Consider the following 6,223-nt stretch of genomic DNA (forward strand, 5'->3'; position numbering starts at 1 on the left):
TTTGACATCATCTTAAATTAGTGACTCTAGAACCCACCTGTCAATCATTTGACATCATCGTAAATTACTGACTCTAGAACCCACCTGTCAATCATTTGACATCATCTTAAATTACTTACTCTAGAACCCACCTGTCAATCATTTGACATCATCTTAAATTAGTGACTCTAGAGCCCACCTGTCAATCATTTGACATCATCTTAAATTACTGACTCTAGAATCCACCTATCAATCATTTAACATTTTCTTAAATTAGTGACTCTAGAACCCACCTGTCAATCATTTGACATCATCTTAAATTATTGACTCTAGAACCCACCAGTCAATTATTTGACAATCTTTGTCTGATGATTCTCGAACTCACTTAACAATCAATCTGGAACCCACCTATCAATCATGTGACATCCACTCTGACTGGCGACTCTAGGACCCACCTGTCAATCATTTGACAATCTTTGTCTGGTGACTTTAGAATCCGCTTGACAATCATTTGACACCATCTTAAATTAGTGACTTTAGAACCCACCTGTCAATCATTTGACATCATCTTAAATTACTGACTCTAGAACCCGCCTGTCAATCATTTGACATCATCTTAAATTAGTGACTCTAGAACCCACCTGTCAATCATTTGACATCATCTTAAATTAGTGACTCTAGAACCCACCTGTCAATCATTTGACATCATCGTAAATTACTGACTCTAGAACCCACCTGTCAATCATTTGACATCATCTTAAATTACTTACTCTAGAACCCACCTGTCAATCATTTGACATCATCTTAAATTAGTGACTCTAGAGCCCAGCTGTCAATCATTTGACATCATCTTAAATTACTGACTCTAGAATCCACCTATCAATCATTTAACATTTTCTTAAATTAGTGACTCTAGAACCCACCTGTCAATCATTTGACATCATCTTAAATTATTGACTCTAGAACCCACCAGTCAATTATTTGACAATCTTTGTCTGATGACTCTAAAATCCACCTGTCGATCATTTGACATCATCTCAAATTAGTGACTCTAGAATCCACCTGTCAATCATTTGACATCATTTTAAATTAGTGACTCTAGAACCCGCCTGTCAATCATTTGACATCATCTTAAATTACTGACTCTAGAACCCACCTGTCAATCATTTGATATCATCTTAAATTAGTGACTCTAGAATCCACCTGTCGATCATTTGACATAATTTTAAATTAGTGACTTTAGAACCCACCTGTCAATCATTGGACAATCTTTGTCTGGTGAATCCAGAACCCACCTGTCGATCATTTGACAATCTTTGTCTGGTGAATCTAGAATCCACCTGTCGATCATTTGACATCATCTTAAATTAGTGACTCTAGAACCCACCTGTCGGTCATTTGACATCATCTTAAATTAGTGACTCTAGAACCCACCTGTCAATTATTTGACAATTTTTGTCTGATGACTCTAGAACCCACTTGACAATCAATCTGGAACCCACCTGTCAATCATGTGACATCACCTTTAATTGCTTACTCTAGAACTCAGCTGTCAATAATTTGATATCATCTTTGATGGCCGACTGTGGAACCCACCAGTCAATCATTTGACATCATCTCTGATTGGCGACTCCAGAACCCACCTGTCAATCATTTGACATCATCTTTGATTGGTGACTCTAGAACCCACCTGTCAACCACTTGAAATCATCTTTAACTGGTGACATTTGAACCCATCTGTTAATCTTGTGATATCATCTTTGATTTGCATGCACAGGATTGGCCACTCTAGAACCCACCTGTAAATCACGTGATGACATTTTTGATTGGTGACTCTAGAATCCACCTGTCAATCATGTGACATCAACTATGACTGGCGACTCTAGAACTCACCTGTCAATCATGTGACATCATCTTTAATTGGTGACTCTAGAACCCACCTGTAAATCATGTAACAACATCTTTGAAGGGCGACTCTAGAACCCACCTGTCAGTCATTTGAAATCATCTTTAATTGGTGACTCTAGAACCCACCTGTCTATCATGTGACATCAACGCTGACTGACTACTCTAGAACTCACCTGTCTATCATTTGACATCATCTCTGATTGGTGACTCTAGAACCCACCTGTCAATCATTTGACATCATCTCTGATTGGCAACTCTAGAACCCACCTGTCAATCATTTGACATCATCTCTGATTGGCAACTCTAGAACCCACCTGTCAATCATTTGACATCATCTCTGATTGGCGACTCTAGAACCCACCTGTCAATCATTTGACATCATCTTAATTTAATGACTATAGAATCTTCTTGCTGTGAGGCGACAGTGCTAACCACAGAGCCACCATGCCGCCCTAAAAGAAATCAGTTATTAAAACTATTATGTTTAGAAATGTATTGAAAAATTCTCGCTGTTAAACTGAAATTGGGGGCTACATGGGGGCTAATAATTCAGGAGGGCTAATAATTCTGACTTGAGCTGTATACATATATATATACTGCATTATGAAAGTATCCTCCATGCATTATTAAAAGCTTGAGCAGTTTTTTTCCCTGACAGGCTGTTTGTTGGTGAAGTGCGCATCTCTGAGATGAGCTGAATTATGCACAGCAATAGAGTGATGGAACAGGGGTTTCATCGATACTGATGCTCATCTGAATTCCACAGCTGTTCAGCTCAGGATAAAAGAGGAATATTTTTGTACTTCATGACAAAACTTTAACAAAACGCTAAACAGAGCGAACGCGAGATCCAAGACCCCCAGAGACCGAAGAGCAGTGTGTGTGTGCGGGTTTGACGTGGGTGTTGAATTAAAAATCTGTTGAAAAGATAAGAGAGAAGAGTGAAACAATGGCAGAGCGAGCGTTTGTGTGTTCATATTAAACCTCAGCGGGCGTCACTCCATAATGTCACTGTATAAATGAGCTTCTTTGATTATTAACAGCGGTCTTCATTAACTGGACGCATCAGCGTTTGCATGCCAACGTTTTTTCTGTGCATATTTTGCTGCATGTTGATGTAAATGATGCCGATGTAAAGAGGTCTCATGCGAGTATGACCCACAAAGATGTGTGTGTTGGAGGTGGGGGGGGTTTAGTTTAATATAATTAGGGAACAAAGTGAGCTAAATCTGACAAAAACCTCCCGTTGGGGACTGGGCAAGGGTGTCCTGCATTAGAAACAGCTAAATCCTAAATAAGGCAATAAATAAAGAGGTTTAGGAGATTTGCAGGCATGTGTATGATTCTAGAATTGTATTTTGCATCTCTATAGATAAACTAGGGTTGGGCGATGTCGACAAATTTGGCATCGTAAATGTCTAATGTGAAACATCACGATGGACGATGGCATCGTCGCCGTAGGCGGAGGTGAATGAATTATTTATGAATGAATGAATGAATTAATTAATTAAGGGGAAGGCGTGATTTAGTGGACGCGTAACTACGTGCCACCGCCTTCAGCAACCTGACTGATGGGAAATGTACGCAATGGGGGCGACGCAGTGGCGCAGTAGGTAGTTCTGTCGCCTCACAGCAAGAAGGTCACTGGTTCGAACTTGGCGTTTCTGTGTGGAGTTTGCATGTTCTCCCTGCGTTTGCGTGGGTTTCCTCCGGGTGCTCCGGTTTCCCCCACAGTCCAAAGACATGTGGTACAGGTGAATTGGGTAAGCTAAATTGTCAGTAGTGTATGTGTGTGTGAATGCAAGAGTGTTATGGATGTTTCCCAGAGATATGTTGCAGCTAGAAGAGCATCAGCTGCGTAAAACGTGCTGGATAAGTCGCCGGTTCATTCTGCTGTGGCGACCCCAGATTAATAAAGGGACTAAGCTGAAAAGAAAATAAATAAATAATTAATTAATTCATAATGAATTAATTATTTGTAGCCTACCGTTTCAACTACATGACCCCCATGGTCTTTGTTTTACCCATAAACAAACCATAAATTAATAAAGATAAGTTACACACAAATTACCACCTGTCAATCACTTTTCCCGCAGGACTCTGGCATGAATAGGCAGAGTGATCTGCGTCTTTATAATAGCGTTGACAAACTTGGTTGGTAAAAAAGGTGCTCAACCAACAGTATCTAAGGTTTTCACTAAAATGGCTAAGTACAAGCGTGAAAGCGGAGGATTGAAGCAGTGTACTGACCTGTTGTGACAAGCTACCTGATAGATTCCAAAGACCGAAGAGTCGTTAGATAGAGACAAGATTAATTAAATTTCACGTTTAACAACTATAGTGAGACGCCATCTAGCGGTACATCCTTGATGACCTGTCCGATGTGCACTGCTCTCTGGAACTCAGACGAGCGCATGACAGCATGTGTGGCTGTGTCGGTGTGTGTGTGTGGTCACGGGATGTGCTTTTTCATCGGACGGAGGGCTGTTCAGAAATGCTAGGTATAACAGTGTAGATGTGGATAATTTTAGTACTAAGATGCCATTTTAAAACTAAGACCTATTAGTGTAAACTGAGCTCAGTGTGTATTTTTCGCAAGCGGGTTTGCGACGGGGGCGGGGCGGAGGATCGGTGATGCTGACTCAGCATCATGTCTATCAGCCATCGGCGATGGACCATGGCATCGTATCGGCCCAACATTAAGTTAAACCTTCTATTTTTTTGTCTTTTGACTTGATTTTTTTTTCAAATTGTACTCACTTTAAATAAATAAATAAAAGTAAACTAATCACTTTTTCCAATCCACCTTTATTGTATTAGTTTTTTCCCCAGCTTTTCTCTATCTACACTGAAAAAAAGTGTTGCATGCAAAACTGTTGCAAACAATTTATTTGTGTTGAATTTAATCAAACAAATTAAACTGAGCGATGTTCAACTTAATTTGTTTGTTTAAATTCAGCCCAAATAAATTGTTTACAACCACTTAACATAAAAAAATTGAGTAAATCCAATTAATCAAGCATCTTTGAATAATTTTTTTTCAGTAGCAAAATGACAGTAACTAAAATAAATCTGCTCTTCCAGACCCCAGCGTGTCTTCTAAATTTAATACAGGCTATAACTGTAGATTTTATAGACTTAATGAAGCACCAAATATGTATTGTAATAATTACAGTAATTATTTGAAAGCAGACATGATAAAGTAGTCACTGACACTGTATTAATTAACTTAACAGTTCCAAGCTACAATACATTTACTTACGTCAACGTGTTGCTTTTAAGGCAATTGGTTTACTTGGTTTAAAGTAACTACAAGTAATATACAATGCATACACTGTAAAAAGGTGATTAGTTACTTAAAGCGCTTTAAGCACATCTGTTTTCAAATAATTACTGTAATTATTACAATATTACAAATTTGGTGCTTCATTAAGTCTATAAAATCTACAGTTATAGCCTGTATTGAATTAAGACACACTGGAGTCTGGAAGAGCAGATTTATTTTAGTTATTGTCGATTTGCTAGATACAGAAAAGCTGGAAAAAACTAATATAATAAAGATGTATTGGATAAAATGATTAGTTTACTTTTATTTTAAAAAGTGAGAACAATTTGCATAATTATAAAAATTAAGTCAGCTTAACAGTTCCAAGTTACAATGGGTTTATTATTTTTGTAAAGTCAACTTCTTTCTTTTAAGGCAATTGGTTTTCTCACTTTAAAGGGAGCATAGTTTACCTCTTTTTTCTGATTTAATATTAATATTATGGTTCTTCTGAGTGTGCCAGTTTAGGTTCAGTTTAAAACACAATTCAGATTTTTATTATGTGTTAAAAAGTGTCATGTTGGGGGCGTGTCCACAGCTCGCTGATTTATGGGTGTGTTGCTTCACATGTAAATTAGTTTCAGCTTCCCGCCAACGTAACAAGGGGGCGGGGCCATGAGCTCACCCACTCTGCGTTTGCAACAGTCTGACAGGCAGACGGAGAAGGAGTGAGAGGATCCGCATTCAGTCGTACATGTACGACTCGGACACAGACCAAGCAGAGAGTACAAAATCATATGTGTCTTTTACAGTTTTACAGCCAACTGTGTGCTAGTTTCAAGTGCCGAGCTTGTAACTAATAACCACGCACACTGAATTAACTTTGACTGAGGCACCGGATGCGCCGCTCGAAGCCGCGACACGGCACACCAGACACTCTCTGTGGCGCGGCAGAAACATGAAGTGTCCCGAATCGTCGCGCCACGCATTTTTGAATTCTAAACATAGGTTTCTGCTGCGGTTCGCGGCGCCCAGCCGTCGACTTGAGTGTACCCTGATAGAAACCGATGT

This window comes from Danio aesculapii, chromosome 21 (assembly GCF_903798145.1).
Source record: "Danio aesculapii chromosome 21, fDanAes4.1, whole genome shotgun sequence".
Lineage (NCBI taxonomy): Eukaryota > Metazoa > Chordata > Actinopteri > Cypriniformes > Danionidae > Danio > Danio aesculapii.